Consider the following 22,856-nt stretch of genomic DNA (forward strand, 5'->3'; position numbering starts at 1 on the left):
AGGGGGGGGGGGCTAGAGGGATGGCCGGGGCGGCGGCGGACCGGCGGTGGGGAGTGTTTTCGGGGCAGGTAGGGCGGCGCGCCGCCGGCCGCGGGCGTTGGGGGGTGATACGTCTCCGTCGTATTTATAATTTTTGATTGTTCCATGCCAATATTATTCAACTTTCATATACTTTTTGGCAACTTTTTATATTATTTTTGGGACTAACATATTGATCCAGTGCCCAGTGCCAGTTCCTATCTGTTGCATGTTTTTGGTTTCGCAGAATATTCATATCAAACGGAGTCCAAACGGGATAAAAAAGGATGGAGCTTATTTTTGGAAAATATGGAAAATTTGGAAGGAAAATCAACGCGAACCAGTGCCCGAGGTGGTCACGAGGCAGGGGGGCGCGCCCCCTACCCTCGTGAGCCCACCGTAAGGTGGTTGATGCTCTTCTTTTGCCACAAGAAAGCTAATATTCAGCAAAAAAATCACGGCGAAGGTTTCAGGCCAATCGGAGTTACGGATCTCCATATATACACGAAACGGTGAAACAAAGCCAGAAGAGAACGCAGAAACAGAGAGAGACAGAGAGATAGATCCAATCTCGGAGGGGCTCTCGCCCCTCCCATGCCATGGGAGCCAAGGACCACAGGGGAAACCCTTCTCCCATCTAGGGAGGAGGTCAAGGAAGAAGAAGAAGAAGGGGGGCCCTCTCCCCCTTGTTTCCGGTGGCGCCGGAGTGCCACCGGGGGCCATCATCATCACCGTCATCTTCACCAACAACTTCACCGCCTTCACCACCAACTCTCCCCCCCTCTATGCAGCGGTGTAACCTCTCTCTTACCCGCTGTAATCTCTACTTAAACATGGTGCTCAACGCTATATATTATTTCCCAATGATGTATGGCTATCCTATGATGTTTGAGTAGATCTGTTTTGTCCTAATGGCTATTTGATGATCGTGATTGGTTTGAGTTGCATGTTTTATTATTGGTGCTGTCCTATGGTGCTCTCTGTGTCGTGCAAGCGTGAGGGATTCCCGCTGTAGGGTGTTGCAATATGTTTATGATTTGCTTATGGTGGGTGGCGTGAGTGACAAAAGCACAGACCCGAGTAAGTAGGTTGTTTGCGTATGGGATAAAGGGGACTTGATGCTTTAATGCTATGGTTGGGTTTTACCTTAATGAATCTTTAGTATTTGCGGATGCTTGCTAGAGTTCCAATCATAAGTGCATATGATCCAAGTAGAGAAAGTATGTTAGCTTATGCCTCTCCCTCAAATAAAATTGCAATAATGATTACCGGTCTAGTTATCGATTGCCTAGGGACAAATAACTTTCTTGTTGACAAAAGCTCTCTACTAAAGCTAATTTAGTTGTGTCTTTATCTTAGCAGCCCCTAGTCTTTATTTTCGTGCTCTTTACTTTCTTGCAAGCTTACCCAAAAACACCTACAAAGTACTTCTAGTTTCATACTTGTTTCCGGTAAAGCGAACGTCAAGTGTGCGTAGAGTTGTATCGGTGGTCGATAGAACTTGAGGGAATATTTGTTCTACCTTTAGCTCCTCGTTGGGTTCGACACTCTTACTTATCGAAAGAGGCTACAATTGATCCCCTGTACTTGTGGGTTATCAGGGGGCTGCTGTTTGGCCGGTGGTGGCTGGCGGCTTAGGGGGTGGAGGTTGAAGATGAATCGTAGGCCCTTGATTTCGTATCCAACAGCTGCAAAATCGACTGGCCAGAGATGAAAAAGTCAGTCGACCGACGTGTGGCCTCACCTTGCTAGTGCGTTCAGTTTCGACAACAAAATTCAATTTCGACAGTTAAGTTCAGTTTCAACAGTTAAGTTCAGTTTCGACAGTTAAGTTCAATTTCGACAGTTAAGTTCAGAGATGAGCGGCTGATGTATTTTACATCTAGCACTTTGTGGTTATGTATTTTATGTCATGTATTGGAGATGCTATTGGAATTCCACTCAGGTTAATGTTGTTCATTGTCTCTCTTGTCCTACTTCAGCCTCGGCATCGTACAACTCACCGGAGCTGCTCCAACGACGAAACCCTCCATCACAGCGGAGCAGTACCTCGGGCTCCATCTCCAGACGCCTAAGATCTTCTTCCCCTACTTCGATAGCAAAGTCAGCCGGAGCATCCTCACCGGCCAACCCAATCACGCTGAGATCAACATGGCTTCGCCAAAGAGGTTGTACACTTGTTGCATCTCTTTTTTACTCTACATGTTATATATATTGTCCACTGAGCACATGGATTTGTTCCTTTAGTGTCTCCTTGAAAGAAAAAACATAGGAATTTTAATTTTCACTTGTCCTCCTTTTCAAATTCCTATTCATGAAGCACAAGACTAAGAGATAGTAGCATAATAGCATTATAACCGTACATTTTCTTGTGGTTTGACTTAATCTCACCATGCTTCTTTGCATCCTGTGACCTTCCAATTGTTGTGAATCAAACTCCCAGATTGGTAGAAATCCTGTGTTTTTAAATTCTTTGTTTTGCACATGCATTCCTATCCTATTCCTGTCTATTTCCTATCCCTGCATTGTTGGAATCCTCCAATTCAAACGAGCCCTTACAGAATTACTTCTCTTACAAATAGTTGTCAAAGAAAACCTTGCGTGGTTTGTCCCGCTCCTGCTGCGTCGTCGTCCACCCCAGCTCAGCTGCTCCAACGACAGAAGGGTCCAGCACAGCAGGGATCCGGCCTCCAGACTGTATTTCACCGCCTCATATCTTCTTCCCCGCCGCCGGCAGCCATGAAAACTGCATTACCATCATCAACCGAGCAGATGACCTCGAGGACTACACGGGTCCTCAAGAGAGGTCGCACTCTTTCGTGTCTGCTTACGTTATGCATCACTTAATATTACATGCTACTTTATCGTCCTGTTCACCGATTAGACTCCGAGTCAGCTCCAAACTAATGGTCAAACTTGAGTTTGTAAATGGTTGTGGGGTACATATCGGGGCCGCTATCAATAGTATCTATCTACTATCTGGTTAATCTCCGGTGTCTACTATGAGTTTCATGTTGGGTGGGAAACAAATAGTAAAGAAGCCATTATCTGTATTTTTTAACTGAAGCCATTATCTGCCTGCTATTATTGGTTTTGGGTCTATCCACAGGTTGCTACCATCACTCTGGATTTCTGCATGCACTCCTTACATAATCTCACTATGTTTTGTTCCTATGCATGAAATTTATTGTAAACAATGGAACTGAACATGTAGAGCAAAAGAGACGAGCCTTGCGTGGCAATAAAATTTCATGCAGACGTCGCTCCATGGTAGGCGCAAAGGCAGCCCCCTCCACGCATTTCAGATTGTAATCGAGAGGAAGATATCTGTTCCGAGGGGGATTCAGAAGGAGAAGACAACTCCTATTTACCCCCTGAGGTCTTCGCTCTAACTTGGCATGCTGATGTTGGTTATATCATGCATATGGTGTCTTGCATTGCTTACTTTATACATCAAATATGTCATCTGCTTAGTTTAGACATCCTTTGTGCGAATGCCATCTGTTTAGTTTATTCATCGTTTATGTGAATTATGGAACGCCATCTTGTTTAGCCAGGCATCATATATGTGAATTTTGCAATGCCATCCTGCTTAGCCAGTCATCTTATATGTAAATTATATCGGGCCATCCTTTTTTTCGTTACATATTACATTTGTCAACAATGTTAGTACATTCAACTGCTCTTCGTGTGCATCAGCCATTTGACACGGTGATGGAAAATTCTGGAGTGAAAACAAGGTCTTCAGAGCAGACTATGCTATCTGACGAAGCGCATATCTCGCTGGTTATGGATAGCTGTAAGTGCATCTAGTGCCCCTTAGTGATTTTGGTGTATTGAAGACTTATATGTTAAGGGACTAATACGTGTGTGAGTGTACACAGGTCTATAAGTCTATGAGGAGTTTGATATTTACAGGAAATGTCGACCCCTAAAAATGAATATCTTCGACTAAAGATTTTGGTATTTTTGAATACTTTCATGAAGACTTTGAGAGTGAAGAAATTGGTGTGTCCGTGAAGACTTGATATTCATGCGAGAAATATGAAGCTTGAAGACTTTCGTGTTCATAGTTTTGTTTTTTCTCTTTCTTGAGTCATAGGAAACACCGTACTGTTAAAGGGGGTCGAGGAAATACTAAGGAAAAATTTCCATGTGATGCTCAACTCAAAATCCTACACCTACCAATCCCTTCGAGTGAAGCCATTGGAAATCTCATACAGTTCAGTCAATTTCTTCAGTGACAGAGACGAAGTTCTTCTGGTCTCTGAGGAATTTGTCCTGACTGAGGAGTTAGGAATTCGCCAGTGCGGATTGCCTACACAGTGAGGAACATGAGAGCCCTGAGGATTTTGCTACTCAAAATTCCGACCGTTGCTGTGCTATGCGCCAGCTGTCCCAAAATATCTATCCACCTAACAGTCATATCATTGAAGGGCATTTATGTCTTATCATGTCAGGCTGCTCCCTAGGCTATAAATAGCCTCCCCTACAACCACTAGCTGGTTGGCTGCTCCGAGAGAAACTGACACTTGTCATTTGAGAGCAACCCATCCTCCGAGGACTTTGAGCGAAAATTATCAAGTGAGGAAAAACCAAAAACCCAAAACCCAAACACCTACAAACCCCAAGTGATTGAGCATCACTGAAGAGATTGATCCTGAGTGGATCCGACGCTTGTTACCTTTGAAGACTATGCTTCTTCCAGACGGTTAGGCGTCATGGTCTAGAGCATCCAAGAGGAATTGTGGATCGCCGAGTGACCAAGTTTGTGAAGGTTTGGAAGTCGCCTGAAGACTTACCACGAGTGATTGGACGAGGTTTGTGTGACCTTAGTTCAAGGAGAATACAGTGAGGACTGGGTGTCTTGGACTAAGTGTCCTTGACTGGGTGTCCGGGACCGTGTGTCCTCGAGTTTAAATACTCAGCCGCTCCAACCAGACGTACAACTGAGACAACAGTTGGAACTGGTCTACCAAATCATTGTCTTTACCGAGCTTACTGGTTCTATTTCCTCAACTCTTCCATTACCTCATAACTGTGATGTGTGTTTGTTCATATCTGTGTTTGAAGACTTTGACTGAAGACTTTCTCAATTTCCTCAGTTCAATTTCTTCAGTCTGTTTGTCTTCATCCTGTGTTATCCTGTGATTACACTTCCTGTACTCTGTGCCTGTCTTCATTTCATCATGATGACTATGCTTGTATTCTGTTATGTTTACCTTTGAGTACTTATTTCGCTGCTAGTAGTTCTTCGCTAAGGAATTTCCTCACCGGGAAATTCCTCAGTGAAGAATTTCATAAAAATCGCCTATTCACCCCCCCTCTAGTCGATATAACGCACTTTCAATTGGTATCAGAGCAAGGTACTCCCTTATTCTGTGTGATTTTGGTTTAACCACCTGGAGTTTTAGTTATGTCGACCGCAGGTATGATCAAGGTCTCTGCTGGGTGTCCTACCTTTAATGGGACGGACTACCCCTACTGGAAGAATAAGATGCGAATGCATCTTGAAGCAATTGATAACAATCTCTGGTATGTTGTGGAAAATGGTGTTCCCTCAGTCACACCTTCTCTGAATGCTGCCGATGTGAAGAGATTCAAGAAACTCAACTCTCAAGCGAAGAATGTCATATGTGGCCATCTGAGCAAAGGACAGTATGGCAGAGTGAGTGCTTTGGAAACAGCGAAGATTATCTGGGACAGGTTGTCCAAAGTGAATGAAGGAGTCTCAACTCAGCGTGACTCTCGAGTTGATGTTCTTCGCAATCTCTTCAACCACTTCAAAAGACTCGAAAATGAAAATGTTCAACAAACCTTCGATCGCCTCACTGACATCTCAAATGAGCTTCAAGCACTTGGTGCCACTGACATCACCGACCATGAGGTGGTGAAGAAATTGCTGAGATCGCTTGATTCCTCATTTGACACTCTGGCATTGATGATACAAGAACCTGCTGATTACAAGTCACTTGATCCTGCTGATATTCTTGAGAGGCTAAATACTCATGAGTTCCAACTTGCTGAAAAGAGAGATCTCTATGGTTCAAGCTATGGCAGAACATGTGCACTGAAGGCCAAGGCAGTATCTGAGTCCAAAGATGAAGACTCTGGTAGCAGCCTTGGTGATCCTGAAGAACTGAGCCATGATCTGGCTCTGCTCATGAAGAAGTTCCAAAAGTTCTCAAGACATGGTCGCCTTGGAAGATCCTCAAGGAGCAATGATTCCTCATCCAGTGACTACAAGAAGAGGCTCTGTCACAAGTGCAAGAAACCTGGACATTTCATTCAAGATTGTCCTCAGTGGGAAAAGGAATCAAAGAAGAAGAAATACAAGGATTACAGTTCTGATTATGCAAAGAAAAATAAGAAATCCACAAAATCCTCATCATCAAAATCCTCAAAGCCTTCATATCACAAGAAGAGCAGCTCCAAGAAGGCCAGGGCATTCATTGGCAAGGAAATGGACTCTGAGGCTGAATCTGAAGAAAATGAGGAAGAGGAGTCATCCGAGGAGTCCGAATCCGGAGTGGCGAGCCTAGCTCTCGCTACTGCATTCGTCAGCAAGTCTATCTTCAACATTGAAGAAAATGACCTCACCAACAAGGCTGATGAAGGCGATGATGACTACGCTCCCACCTATTGCTTCATGGCAAAGGGTGCCAAGGTACTCAAATATACCTCCTCTGAATCAAGTGAGAATGAATCTGATGAAAACGTTAAGCCCAGCTATTCTAAACTTGCTAAGATTGCTATAAAACAACAAAGGGCTTTATAAAAGGTTCAAACCATGCTAAATAAAAGTGATGATATGTTGGGTGAAGAAATGGATCGCACTGAAACTTTTACTGAAAATCTTCAGAGACTTCAGTCCAAGCTTGACAAACTTCAAAGTCATCATAACACTCTCTTATCAGATCATGAGAAGCTTTCTTTTGAATTTCTTCAAAGAAAGCAAGACCTTGAGAAGCTAAGAGTGAGTTATGAAGATCTTCAGAAGGAGCGTGATTCATTACTTGCTCAACAGGTGAGTTATGAAGATCTCAGGAAGAATTTGTTCATCCATGCTTGAAGTGCATTAAACGTGAATCTGCTAATTCTTCACCTGAATGTTCAAATGCTGCTAATGTTTCAAATTCTTCACATGCCTCTGCTATCACTAATTCCTCATCTGAGGACATTGCTAGTATCACTGACAATGCAGGGCTGGAGGAATTGTACACGACAGGCATGTACAAAAGCCTCAAAGGGCATCAGGCCCTTTGTGATGTTCTTAAAAAGCAGATCCTCAACAGGAACCCTAGGAAAGAGGGTATCGCCTTTGAGAGGAAACTCAATGCTGATGGTACATATTGGAAGCCTGAGCAGTACCCCAAAACTACATGGGTTGCTGCAAAGGGACCTCCAGTTGATCCATCTAACTTATCTGGATTTGCATGTGAATCTCCTCATTCTGATGATGAGTCAATTGACTCCAACTATAAGCTATTCAAAAATCAGAATGGTGAAGTATTTGCCAGATATGTTGGCACTAACTGCAGGAACGGCTCCCCTATGAAGAAAATCTGGGTTCCCAAAAGATGTCTTGAAAATCTTCAGGTGAATGTCATCATGACGCCACCTGTGAAGAATAGGAACCCCAGATCAAATTCTTCATATGGACCAAATTCCTCATATGAAGCAAAGTCCTCATATGAACATCATCGTGCTAACATGTCTGTTTTGCAGGGAAGATCTAAGGATTATGGATATGTGCATTATTCTTCACATCATTATGTCCATAAGTCCTCGAAGAATTTCTCTGCTTACTCATATGCTTACTCTAAACCATCTTATGTGAAACGAAATGGATTGGCTTCTATGCCATCCTTCTCGTATGGAGCTCGCAGAATGATGAACTCTTTGCCACCCCTTCAGATGTGGGTGGTGAAGAAAAAGAACTAATCTCTTCTGCAGGGTCAGGTCTCCAGACGCATGTAATCGTCTGAAGAATTTGCTGGAGACCTGAGCATGCCTGACAGGACGCAGGCTAATCATGAAGAAATGAACTTTCATTTCTCACGTCCTCATATTGCTTTACCAGTTCTCTTGCTTGATGAAATTGATCTGATGAATTGATGTCATATTCTTCACTGATGAAGTATATGAGTTTGTAAGCTGCACTAATTCATCTGCAGGATGATCAACCCAAAGCCACTGAGTGGGTCCTCGATAGTGGATGTACAAACCACATGACTGGTGACAAGAATCTATTGATGGATGCTCCATTATCTCTGTCGCATCTGAAGCATATCATCTTTGCTGACAAAGGCAAAAGTCAGGTATTGGGTCTAGCTAAGGTTGCGATTACAAAGGATCGACACATGGACAAAGTCATGCTTGTTGAGTCCTTAGGATACAACCTTATGTCTGTCTCAATGCTTTGTGATCTTGATATGGTTGTTGTCTTTGGCAAGTACCGTTGTGTTGTGGTTATGGAAGCTGACAATTCCAAAGTCTTCGAAGGCTTTAGGAGAGGAGACCTGTATATTGTTGATTTCTCTACAGGACCACAACCAGCCATGTGCTTACTTGCAAAAGCTTCAGAAGGCTGGCTCTGGCATCGACGACTTGGTCATGCAAGCATGAGGAATTTGCACACGCTTGCGAAGAAGAAGAAGCATGTCATTGGCATCGAGAATGTCAAATTCCTCAAGGATCACCTATGCGGATCCTGTGAAGCTGGGAAGATGACCAAGGCCAAGCATCCAGCGAAGACTATCATGACCACCACTCGCCCATTTGAATTGCTTCACATGGATCTCTTTGGTCCTAATCATTATTCTGCTATCTCAAATGAAGCATCTCAATATGGCTTCGTTATTGTTGATGATTATTCTCGTTACACATGGGTACACCTTGTTACTTACAAACATGAAGTGCAGGAAGTCTTCAAACGGTTTTCCTCGAGGGCTTCAACCAACTTTGTGTGAAGATCAAGCACATCAGAAGTGACAATGGCACTGAGTTCAAGAATTCTGGTCTCGATGACTATCTTGATGAACTTGGTATCACTCATCAGTTATCTGCTCCTTACACTCCTCAGTAGAACACCGTCATGGAGCGCAAGAACATGACTCTTGCTGAGATGGCTCGCACTATGCTTGATGAATACAAAACGCATCGTCGTTTCTGGACTGAGGCAATTGATACTGTGTGCCACATCATCAACAGAGTATATCTTCACAAATTCTTCAAAAAGACTGCCTATGAACTCCTCACTGATAAGAAACCCAATGTAAGTTATTTCAAAGTCATCGGTGCTAAATGTTGGATTAGAGATCCTCATCACAACTCAAAATTTGCACCGAAAGCACATGAAGGTTTTATGCTTGGTTACGGAAAGGACTCACACACCTACAGAGTCTTCAACAACGTTCTTCACAAAGTTGTTGAAACTATAGATGTGCGGTTCGATGAAACTAATGGCTCACAAACGGAGCACCTACCTATTGTGATAGATGAACCAGCACCTGAGGAAACTATCAAGTTCAAGGCTACTGAGGATGTCATTCCTACTGAAGAATCTGCTGAAGAATTCATTCTAGAACATGAAGAACGTTGAGCTAATGCACCTGAAGAAAATGCTGAAGAAAATGGTGCTGAAGAAAATGCTGATCAAACTCTTCAATGACAACCAGCTCATCCTCGCATTGCAAAAGAAGTGCAAGTTGAAAAGATCATCAATGACATCAAAGCGCCAGGTCCTCTCACACGCTCAAAAGCTTCACATTTGTCTAACTTTTGTGGGTAGTATGCTTTTGTCCCTATTACAGAGCCCACTAAGGTAGATGAAGCATTTCTGGAGCCTGAGTGGATTCAGGCCATGCAAGAAGAATTACATCAGTTTGAGCTCAACAATGTCTGGGAACTGGTCAAACGTCCAGATCCTCGCAAGCACAATATCATCGGCACAAAGTGGATCTACCGCAACAAGCAAGATGAAAATGGCCTTGTGGTGAGGAATAAGGCACGGCTTGTAGCTCAAGGCTACACACAGGTTGAAGGAATTGATTTCGATGAAACTTTTGCACCTGTTGCTAGACTTGAAGCTATTCGCATATTACTTGCTTATGCTAACCATCATGATATCACTCTATATCAAATGGATGTGAAAAGTGCATTCCTCAATGGTAAGCTTGAGGAAGAAGTATATGTTGCTCAACCCCCAGGTTTTGAAGATCCAAAGAATCCTGACAAAGTCTTCAGACTCAACAAGGCCCTCTATGGCCTCAAGCAGGCCCCACGGGCTTGGTATGATACTTTGAAGGAACTCTTCATGAAGAAAGGCTTCAAACCCGGTTCACTCGACCCTACTCTTTTCACTAAATCTTATGATGGTGAATTGTTTGTGTGCCAAGTATATGTTGATGATATTATCTTTGGCTGTACTGACCAACGTTATAGTGATGAATTTGCCTATATGATGAGTGAAGAATATCAAATGTCTAGGATGGGAGAGTTGAAATTCTTCTTAGGTCTTCAAATTCGTCAACAACACAATGGCATATTCATATCTCAGGAGAAATACCTCAAGGATGTACTGAGGAAATTTGGATGCAAGATTGCAAAGGCATCAAAATTCCTATGCCCAAAAATGGCCATATGTGCACTGATGAAAATGGTATTGACTTATTATACTTGTGTGCATCTAGGCCAGATATAATGCTTAGTGTTTGCATGTGTGCCCGATTTCAAGCTGCACCGAAGGAATCACACCATAAGGCTGTGAAGCATATTCTTCGATATCTAGCTCACACACCAACACTTGGATTATGGTACCCCAAGGGCTCGGCTTTTGATCTTGTTGGATATTCTGACTCTGACTATGCTGGTGATCGTGTGGATCGCAAGTCAACATCCGGTACATGTCATTTCCTCGGACGATCTTTGGTCTGTTGGTCCTCGAAGAAACAGAACTGCGTATCACTATCTACTGCTGAAGCTGAGTACATTGCCACTGGTTCTTGTTGTGCCCAATTGCTATGGATGAAGCAAACTCTCAAGGACTACGACATCAACATGAAGAATGTACCTCTCTTCTGTGACAATGAGAGTGCCATCAAGATTGCACACAACCTAGTTCAGCACTCGAAGACAAAGCACATTCAGATTCGTCATCATTTTCTTCGTGATCATGTGTTGAAGGGCGACATTTCTATTGTGCATGTGAAGACTGAAGAACAGCTAGCCGATATCTTCACAAAGCCCTTGGATGAGAAGAGATTTAGCAAGTTGCGGTGTGAGCTAAATATCCTAGAATCTTCGAATGTTCTTTGAAAAGGACACTCATCCTAACACTTATGCAAAATTGATGACTTAGATGTGAAACACATGAAGAAACGTTTTTCTTCAATCAATGAAGAATAACACTCTTAGTGTGAAGAAATTAACAAAGAATTTGATTCTCAGAACCCTATGATAATTGTACGCGGTGTCTGAAATCATCATTCTTATACGGTGGGTCACGCCACCACCAAAAGTTGAAATCCCTCAAATTATTCATGTTCTTCAACTTTGCATAGTCTTCACTGGTTCCGTCGTTTTTCTTCATTGGCTATATATATATGTGTGTTTATGTCCTCTACAGCATTCACTGATTGCTATTTCTTCAAGTTGGTTTTCTGCTAAGTGAATGTGATTGGACCCTTCCCCTCTATGCTATACTCAACCCAATCTGTTCACAAATTCTTCATGTGCGTTCTATTTGAAACTCGTTCAAAATCTTCACTGTGTCCTTGTCAGCTGAAGAAATTGCGAACGGAACTTTAAAACCTATCTTATCGAAATTTTCGGTTTTGCCGCTCAAACCGTTCCGCATCCCTCGATACACTTATCCACTCACCCACGATCTAACACGATCTCCACCTCTCACTACGTGGGTGACACATGTCATGCGAATGAGAAGGGTCAGGGGCACGTTTATCCAATTTCTTCGGGGAGCAGTTTTTCACCGTGGCTATAAATACCCCTCCTTCCCTTCCTCACTTCTTTTACTCCGCTCGACCTCTCTCTCCAGCTCGAGCTTCTCAAACCCTAGCGCCGCCGCTACTTCATCATCGACGGTGAGGAAGAGCTTCACTGCCTCGACCTCGTCGCCGACGTACTCGCGCCGACTGCGGACATCTTCACTCCGCCGCCGCCGTAGCCGTCTTCCTCCACCAAGTTAGGGTGTGGAAGATTTGCACAGATGAACTTCACATCTCCTCACTCCAGTTCGTCGTGTTCTTCATCCAGGGTAAATAAAAGTTACTTTTACTGCCCTCGTTGATTCGAATGATTATCTACAAAATCTTCAAAAGTGTTTTTCTTCATATCTTCACACACTGAACACCTCACAAGTCATCTGTTCTTGATTCGTTTCTCTAAGCATCATTTTTCTTCAAGATTCCTCAATTGTGTGGATCATCGATCTATACAACTCTGGAACCTAAGACAAAGAACGCTTAGTGAAAATCTTCAAGACTCATCTGGTCAAATTCCTCAAACTTGTTCATTTTGAAAAACCTTCTGAGAACGCATATGACCTATCCAAATTCCTCGCAACAATACTCTGTTCACAGGTACACATGTCAGCTGCTGAATCACTAGGTTCTCATCAACTTAACTCATTTGCAGCGTTCCTCGAAGAAAAGTTGCATACTTCTTTAGAGAATTCGATTATTCAAATTCCTCAACTGAAGAAAATGGCTGATGGTAAAAGGCCACAGAAGGGAGGAAAGAGGCCTGAGGTAAATACAGCGTTTGAGATCCCTGATGACATATATGCTGGGTACTGCACACCTACTAAGGAAACCAAGAATGAGCGCAAAGTGCGCATTTAGAAGATAGAGAGGAGATGGGCAAGAGAATGGAGGGAGTACAGATATGTCACTCCTAAGTATATGAAGAAATTCGCACTCAATCCTCCATGCCCAAGAGCTCCATTGGCACCTAGCCAAATAGCAGATCCCACCAGCCTCAAGCGAGGTGAGGACTATCCTAATGAATGGGCCAAGCGCCAAGCCAAGCTGGCTAAGCAAGCCAGAGAAGCAGTGAGGAAATTTAATGAAGACTCTGCTGCTGCTGCTGCTGCCTCTGCTGAGGCCTTTGCTGTCAAGCCAAAGAAGGCTATGTCAAAGAAGCCTGCGCGCAAGCCAAGTGCTTCACCAACAATACCCTCAAGGCCAAGTTCCTCAGCAATGCCCTCACGGCCAGAATCATCAAAGCCCTCACGGCCAATTCCTCATGCTGCTCCTATTCTTCCAAAGTCCTCAGCTCCTCCGCCGAAGCCTTCAGCTGTTCCGACCAAATCCTCAGCACCTGTGCATCTCGCTTCGTGCTAAAGGACTGCCGGCATCTTCATTGCCTCAGGTGTCTCAGCTAGTTCCTCAGCTGCACCAAGTTCCTCAGCTGGCCCCTCACTACTGAAGACAAAGGCCACTGCTGGATGAGGTCCACGCCCAAGTCCTCAAAAGAAGCAAGTCGCTTTCCAAGTGCCGTCTGATGAAGACGAAGCTGATGATGATGAACTTGCAGAAATCATCAGAGACAGGCAAGTCAGGGCCGCTAGAGCCAAAGGATCAGAGGTGCCACTACTTTTGGATCCCAAGCTGATCCTTGACTACATTGATGATTGGCACAAGGATCCCAACACTCCCTTGCCTGACTTCAAGCTGACTCCTGGCTAGAGTCACATGCTGACCCACTTCATTCAAGAAGAAAAGTGGAAATTTGAGAAGGCCAGGCAGATCAAGAAAGTGCAGTACAAGAAAGAGCGCTATCTGAAGAAAAACGATGTCTCTATGACAACATAAGAACTTGTCACTACTCAGACTGAGATTAAGAAACTCAGTGATGACTTTGAAGCATATCGCGCTGATTGGCTTGGAGCCAAGGTTCGTTTTGTGAAACTTGCGGATAACTTCACTTCCAATGTTGCAGCCCCAACACAACAGGAAATTCCTCAGGCTGAAGCATCTGCTCAGCCTACTGAAGAAAATGCCAGCACCGCTGATGACAATCAGGCTGCTGAAGATAATGTGAGTTCCAGGGCTGATGACTGCATTCCAGCCGCTGAAGAAATTGCCAGGGCACCCACTAGTGGTGTGCCCAAAGAAACTGAAGAACTCAGGGCAACTGCATCAGTTGTACCTGAAGAAAATCAACCAGATTCCTCAGCTGCTCCTGCACCAACTTCAACTTCAATCCTTCCATCTGCATCAGATGTGAAGAAGACCAAGGCTGCAGAGCGTGCTGCAATGAAGAAAAGGAAAGCATCAACTGCTTCAGATTCTTCAGCTCCGAAGAAAATGAAGCCTATGACAAGTTCATTTGCACATCCGATTGATGTTGTTCCCATCTCAACCAGGCCATCAAAGGACCTTGTTCCTTTTGATGAAGAATATGTGATCCCCAGTGGATCTGATGAAGAAACTCATTCTACTGCTTCGTCTGAACCTTTGGATGAAGAAATTGAAGTGGATGCGATCCCTTCAACACCTATCATCTCCTCGCCTATGCCTCAGTTCACATCTGAAGAGGCTGCTGCTGCTGAACAACCAACGACGCAGACTGCCATAGAGGAGGAACCAGAAATTCCTCAGCCTGAAGAACCTGCGATTGAGATTCCTGAGGTTGTGATGCAACTCACTGACACTCCTCTGCCGAAGCCAAAGGATCCATTCTCACGCAAGAAAAAGTTCAAGGCTGATGATTTCTTCGGCGAGCATGTATTCTTCGAAGATTACAACCCATATGACTCTGCTCGCATTAGAAAGAGGCGTTTCTGGACTGCTAGTCAAGCCAATTTCTATTCCTCAGTGCTGTTCAACAAGGAGAAGATTTTCTACCATAAGCATATTCCTCACGTGGATATGGAATCTCTGCCGTGCTTCGCACCAGTCCCCAGTGTTCTTCACGACGCTGGGCTGCTCAACTTTTGCTCTGACATCTGCGATTGGAATGAAGAACTGATTCTTCAATTCTATGCAACGCTGCACATCACCGGAGATGCTGAAGATGTGAATTCATGGGTGCTGCACTGGATGTCTGAAAACACTCACTACACTGCACCAGCCTCTGAATTGCTTCGTGCTCTACCACTCAGTCCTCCCCTTGAAGAAGCTCACTGCATCTACAGTGAACCTGAGCTCAAACATCATTACATGCAGGTGCTGATGAAACCTTTGAAGCCAGGTCAAGCACCAAGAACCAAATTCCTCGTGAAGGAATTAATGTACGTGCCCAGAATTGTCTATCGTATTCTTACGAGGACAATCAGTCCTATCAAAGGCCATGAATCATCTGATGAGGAAATTGTTGGCATCATGAAGAATCTAGTATTCAACATCGTTCATGGCATTCCTGTCAATTATCATGATTTCTTCATGAGGACTATGGCCAATGTTGCACTGTCTCCGTTTGAGCTGAAGCCTTATGCACCTTGGATCATGAGATTCCTCAGGACAAGGTCTTGACTCAACTACAAAGCTGATTTCCAGAATCATCTCAGCTACTTGCCCACAATTGAAGTCCTCAAGCAGACATATTCCTCAGTTGATGGAAAGGGCAAGGCACCAGCTGTAATTGATGAAGGCATTCGTCCATTGGATGGTCAGTTTCGCAAAGCTGCATCTTATTCCACCAATGATGACTCTGCCACACATGACTCCGCCAATGCACCTAAGTCCACTCCTCAAGCCACTGATCCACGCGTGATGACTGACCGTGAACTTCTGCTTAATCTTCACCAGAAGGTGGATCGAAATCACAAATGGGTTAAGCGTTAGTTTGGTTCACTTCTTCACAACATGACTGCCACACACAATGCAGTGAAGAAAAACCACTACTACCTCCATCAAGTCTTCGGTCGCACCTGGGCAATCCTGTCACATCTGTATGGTGAAGAAGATCTGAAGAACATGGGTCTTAATGAAGATTTTGACTGGTCTGCACCTCCACCAAAGAAATTCAAGAAGGTCAAGGTTCCTTCTCTGGTGGCCAGCTCATATTCTTCAGCGCGCGACACTGATGAACATGAAGATTTGGACGACACTGCGCCAGGCCCTACATCAACAAACAACCCCAACAACGTTGGCGCTCCTTCATCAACATGATTATCTTCAGGGGCGTTAGTCCTCATTTTCGATCCTTTTGGTCATTCGATGACAAAGGGGGAGAAATATGAGTTAGTCTTCAAGCGGGTCTACTATATGGGCGCTTTTTATCTGCTAAGTTACAACTCTCGTTCTTCTGAAACTTTATTGGATCGAGTTGTAATCTTAAACCCGATGGTGCTCTGATACTTTTGATGCACTGTGCTCTGATACTCTTGATGCACTATTCTGCATGCTTATTCCTCGTTAATATTATTGCACGCATGCTGAATTTCATCAGGCACCATATTTCATCATGCATTTCAAATTCTTCATATTATATGATTAAATGCGTGTATGAATTACAAGATATAGGGGGAGATCTCCATGATTCAACTCTTCAAGTGTGCATTGCTTCAAAAGCAAATTCCTCACTATGCACATCTTCAGGGGGAGTTCTTCTATATCTTGCAATCAAATTCCTCAATATCAGTATTTACACTTCATATGTTTATCCCCGTTGAAAACTTAACCTATATTGTCATCAATCACCAAAAAGGGGGAGATTGTAAGTGCATCTAGTGCCCCTTAGTGATTTTGGTGTATTGAAGACTTATAGGTTAAGGGACTAATGCGTGTGTGAGTGTACACAGGTCTATAAGTCTATGAGGAGTTTGATATTTACAGGAAAAGTCGACCCCTAAAAATGAATATCTTCGACTGAAGATTTTGGTATTTCTGAAGACTTCCATGAAGACTTTGAGAGTGAAGAAATTGGTGTGTCCGTGAAGACTTGATATTCATGCGAGAAATATGAAGCTTGAAGACTTTCGTGTTCATAGTTTTGTTTTTTCTCTTTCTTGAGTCATAGGAAACACCGTACTGTTAAAGGGGGTCGAGGAAATACTAAGGAAAAATTTCCATGTGATGCTCAACTCAAAATCCTACACCTACCAATCCCTTCGAGTGAAGCCATTGGAAATCTCATACAGTTCAGTCAATTTCTTCAGTGACAGAGACGAAGTTCTTCTGGTCTCTGAGGAATTTGTCCTGACAGAGGAGTTAGGAATTCGCCAGTGCGGATTGCCTACACAGTGAGGAACATGATAGCCCTGAGGATTTTGCTACTCAAAATTCCGACTGTCCCAAAATATCTATCCACCTAACGGTCATATCATTGAAGGGCATTTATGTCTTATCATGTCAGGCTGCTCCCTAGGCTATAAATAGCCGCCCCCTACAACCACTAGCTGGTTGGCTGCTCCGAGAGAAACTGACACTTGTCATTGAGAGCAACCCATCCTCCGAGGACTTTGAGCGAAAATCATCAAGTGAGGAAAAACCAAAAACCCAAAACCCAAACACCTACAAACCCCAAGTGATTGAGCATCACTGAAGATATTGATCCTGAGTGGATCCGACGCTTGTTACCTTTGGAGACTGTGCTTCTTCCAGACAGTTAGGCGTCATGGTCTAGAGCATCCAAGAGGAATTGTGGATCGCCAGTGACCAAGTTTGTGAAAGTTTGGAAGTCGCCTGAAGACTTACCATGAGTGATTGGACGAGGTCTGTGTGACCTTAGTTCAAGGAGAATACGGTGAGGACTGGGTGTCTTGGACTAAGTGTCCTTGACTGGGTGTCCGGGACTGTGTGTCCTCCAGTTTAAATACTCAGTCGCTCCAACCAGACGTACAACTGAGGCAGAAGTTGGAACTGGTCTACCAAATCATTGTCTTCACCGAGCTTACTGGTTCTATTTCCTCAACTCTTCCCTTTCCTCATAATTGTGCTGTGTGTTTGTTCATATCTGTGTTTGAAGACTTTGACTGAAGACTTTCTCAATTTCCTCAGTTCAATTTCTTCAGTTTGTTTGTCTTCATCCTGTGTTATCCTGTGATTACGCTTCCTGTACTGTGTCCCTGTCTTCATTTCATCATGATGACTATGCTTGTATTCTGTTATGTTTACCTTTGAGTACTTATTCCTCTGCTAGTAGTTCTTTGCTAAGGAATTTCCTCACCGAGAAATTCCTCAGTGAAGAATTTCATAAAAATCGCCTATTCACCCCCCTCTAGTCGATATAACGCACTTTCAATAGCTCCTCAGAGGAGGATTCGGAGATAGATGACCAGTCCTATTCCCCCCCTCGAGGTGTATGCTCTAACTTGGCAGGGTTATGTTGCTCATATCGTGCGTATGGTGTCTCGCATTGCTATGTCATTTGATTAGTTTAGACATGCTTTGTGTGAATGCCACCTGTTCAGTGTCATATATGTGAATTATGCATTGCCATCTTGTTGCGAGACATTATATATGTGAATTATACAATGCTATCTTGTTGCAAAGGCATTATATATGTGAATTATGCAATGCCATGCTGTTTAGCCAATCATCATGTATGTGAATTATATCATGCTATCATTTTTTTGTATTACGCATTCCATTTGTCGACAACATTTGTATATTCAACTACTCTTCCTGTGCATCAGCCATTTGAAGTGGTGATAGAAGTAACTGGAGTGAAAACAAGGTATTCAGAGCAGACAATGCTACCTGCTGAAGCAGACATCTTGCTGGTTATAGAGAGCTCCTCAGAGGAGGATTCAGAGACTGATGACTAGTCCTATTTCCCCCCTGAGGTCTAGCTAAAACTTGGCAGGGTTATATTACCCATGTCATGCATGTTGTCTTGCATTGCTTAGTTTTTACATTATATATGGATTGCCATCTGCTTACTTGCTTACTATATAAATCATATATTTGAATTATATCATGCCATCATGTTTACATAGTACATACACATCATCTATCTGAATTATGGCATGGCAACCCATTTAATAAAGACATCATATAGTTATATCATCTCATCCTGTTTAGTGTTTACAGTCATCATATTTTGAATTATGGCATTCTATCTGTGAATGTATGTGAATTATGGCATGCCAACCTATTTAATAAACACATTATATAGTTATGTCATGTCATCCTGTTTACACAGTCTCATATTTTTGAACTATGTCTTTCCATCTTTTTTAGTTAGCCATCATAATGTGAAATTGTGTCATGCTATCCTATTTAGTTAGCCATCATATATGGGAAATTGTGTCATGCTATCCTGTTTGGTTAGACAACATAAATATGAATTATTTCATGCCCTCTTTTATTCCCCACTGTCCATTGCACCTGTCTATCATACAATGTCTATACTTTCAATTACTTTTCTTGTTTATCAGCCATTTGAATCGGAGAGCGTGATGGCAGTATCTAAGGGAGTAACAACACGATCTTCAAAAAAGATAGTGCTACCAGTTGATGCAGATAGAACCACGGTTGTACTTGCCCAAGGACCAGATCCACCACACATAACCCAGACTCTCGCTGATTGTACCCCTACCCAGTTGGACAGAGAACCAGCTACACCCCTTCTAACCCCAACCCTGGCAGATAGTAACCAAGTTCCAGTTGACACAGCACCGTCTCCACCACAGAGCACCCAAACACGAGCAGTTAGTAAGGGAACTGCAGTGCCCAAAGCATGGGGACCACCACTCTGAATCCCAACTCAACGCTTAAAGGAGAAGAAGATTTGTTCTCAGGTCAGGTTCTGTAGCTATGGTTCATACTCCTTTGCTCTTGCATTACTGTATTTACTCATACCAACTATTTTCAAATTTGAAGGATGGAATTGAAACTCCAATGGTGCAACAGGTATGTTTTAAACCTGTTTCTTTAACTGGTTTGCTGTTGTAACCTGCTCTATGTTGATTTCAGTTTCAATTGAATAAACAGTTATGTTCTCATGTCATGCTCATTACAAGTGTTGTTATTGCTCTATAGTTACCCACATGTATATTCTGTCTATTCTGCTTTGTCTTGAACAAATATTATTCGAACTGTGTCTCTATCTTGATTTGGCAACAAAAACTTGAATGATATAGACCATAAAGTGACCATGGTACATAGTTATATGTTTGTTTCATGCTGTTATCCTGTCCACTTTACTACTGAACTCATTTACCAAAATGATTTTCATATACAACATGGTAAACATGTGATGTGTCTGCTTGTTTCTCTTTTAGAATGCGGACAAAATATTGGAGAATAGTACCGCGTTATCCAATGGTAAAGGAAGTAATGTAGATAAGGTTCAAGATAGTGAGACATCCCTGTTGGTCTCCAAGAAAGCTGATAAAAACTATCTTGACGACGGTGAGGGAACCCAAAAGTCCTGTCTTGATGTAGTGTTCGAGTTACTGGCCACTACTGTTGGCACAAGCTCTTTGAACTCGCTGCCTGAATCAGTTCGTCTTCTTGAGTCTCAACTTCAAGTTGAAAGACATCGATCAGATGTGCTAGGACAGGAAGCTGAAGGACTGAGGAAGTCCCTGCAGAATTCAGATGCATATTTTCTGGTGCAACAGCAAGCACTGGAGGATTTAAGCGCCAAACAAGAGAAAGTTAATAAGCTTGCTAAGCATCTTGCCAGCATTATGGGTACCCAGGATATTGTTTCTTGAGATCTTCTGAAGTGGTTTCAGTTCTGGATTTGTTTTGTTGCGGCATTTATTTGCGCTGGTCGCCAACTTTAACAACCAGTGTATATGATATGCTGCTTTGTTACCTATATTTGCACTCGTGGCGGACTTTGATGCCCAGTGGATGTAATATGTGTAATAGCCGTGATAGCCTAGCGTTAGTTGCTTGCTTACTTATTTCCTTGTTGTCTTGTTTATTTGTTTGCTTGTAGTCATTGCAGTTCTTTTTCCGCGGTTAGCTAGTGGCTGCAATAACCTATTTTTTTAAAAACTAGGCCACAATAACCATGGGCTAATATTTACTGTAGTGACACTGGGCCTCCTACTAGCCGTAGAAACAGTGGACCTTCTACGGGTCGTAGAAACAATGGGCCTTCTACGGGCTGTAGAAACAATGGGCCTTCTGCGGGCCGTATCATCAATGGGCCTTATATGGGTCGTATGATCGATTGGCCAAACATGGGTCAAATAGACCACATTATGGCTGTAAACGGGCTAGAGTTGGAATCGTCCGTTCATGGGCCGGCCATAACGGGCCATCGTTAATAGACCGTATTTGATGACGCTATGAAAACGGCCCAATGTATTAACAGACCACAAATGGGCCGACTGTAACCACGGGCTGAATTTGGCCCACAAGCAGAAAATGGCAGTAACAGGCCGTAAGTAAACGAATGCTGGAAATGAGCCCAAGAATAAATGGGCTCTGAGAAGGCCGAAAGATAACATGGGCTGGAAACAGCCCAATAGAATAACGGGCCGTTAATGGGTATAAAGTGATACACTGTTCATTACGGGCCAGTTTCACCACAGGCTGTTAATGGGTTTAAAGTGATACATTGTTCATTATGGGCCAGTTTCACCACGGGCCGTTAATAGGCCAAGAGTTACATAGGGCCTCATATGGGCCGAAAGACGTCATGGGCCATACATGGGCCAAAAGTGAAAACAAGCTGGAATCATATTGGGAGGCCCAGATGACGCTACTGGGCCTAATTTGGATAGGGCATAACGGGCCTTGGGTTAGCGGGCTGTAAATGGGCTATATGTGAACATGCCGTTAACAGGCTTTACATGGGCCGGCCCGCCACCTTTTGACCAAGTCAAACGGGCCAGCCTTTTCATAGGAATGAGCCTCTGTTGGGCCGTGCCATGTGTCGACGTATCATAGGCGCCTTCTATCCAATGAGTGGATGACATCTGTCCCAACAATGAGCCGACACGTGTTTCCTCCAGCCAATGATGATTTTACACGTGGAAAATACCCATTGGTCGGGGCTGTTAACAGGTTATCGGATCCAAAACCCGACCCGATAGCTTAACGGCGTTCCGTTATGGTGGATGCCACATGTCGGTCACCCTTGACGAAAGCACTTCTGTGACGCGGGATTTATCGTCATGGAAGTGGACACTTCCGTGATGATAATTTTGGTAATGTCATGGAACACTTCTACGACAGCACATGTATGACTATCTTGATTCTGTCATAAAATCGTCATGGATGTACATGCATGACAGAAAATGCGACCTACTGTGACAAACACGTATCATCACGGAAGTGTATTTTTTTGTAGTATATATAACCGAGGGGGAAGGAAAAAGGGGGGGAGGAAGTAGGAATCCTAATCCACACTTTCCTTGCCCTCCCCTCTTTCATTCTCCTCCTCATAGGGCTGGCCTCTGTAGAGGCGCACCAGGGCTGGTGTGTTCCCTCACTTGGCCCATAAGGCCCATATCTTTGCCGGTGGTGCCCGAAACTCCTTTCCGGTGACCCGATAAGTACCTGGTACCCTCCGGAACACTTCTGGTGTTCGAATACCATCTTCCTATATTCAATCTTTACCCCCAAACCATTTCGGGACTCCTCGTCATGTCCGTGATCTCACCCGAGACTCCGAACAACATTCGGTCACCAAATCACATAACTCATATAATACTTTATCATCAACGAATGTTAAGCGTGCGGACCCTACGGGTTCGAGAACTATGTAGACATGACTGAGACACCTCTCCGGTCAATAACCAATAGCGGAAGCTAGATGCTCATATTGGCTCCTACATATTCTACGAAGATCTTTATTGGTCGAACAGTTATGACAACATACTTAATTTTCTTTGTCCATCGGTATGTTACTTACCCGAGATTCGATCATTGGTATCTTCATAGCTAGTTCAATCTCGTTACCAG

This window comes from Triticum dicoccoides, chromosome 4A (assembly GCF_002162155.2).
Source record: "Triticum dicoccoides isolate Atlit2015 ecotype Zavitan chromosome 4A, WEW_v2.0, whole genome shotgun sequence".
NCBI lineage: Eukaryota > Viridiplantae > Streptophyta > Magnoliopsida > Poales > Poaceae > Triticum > Triticum dicoccoides.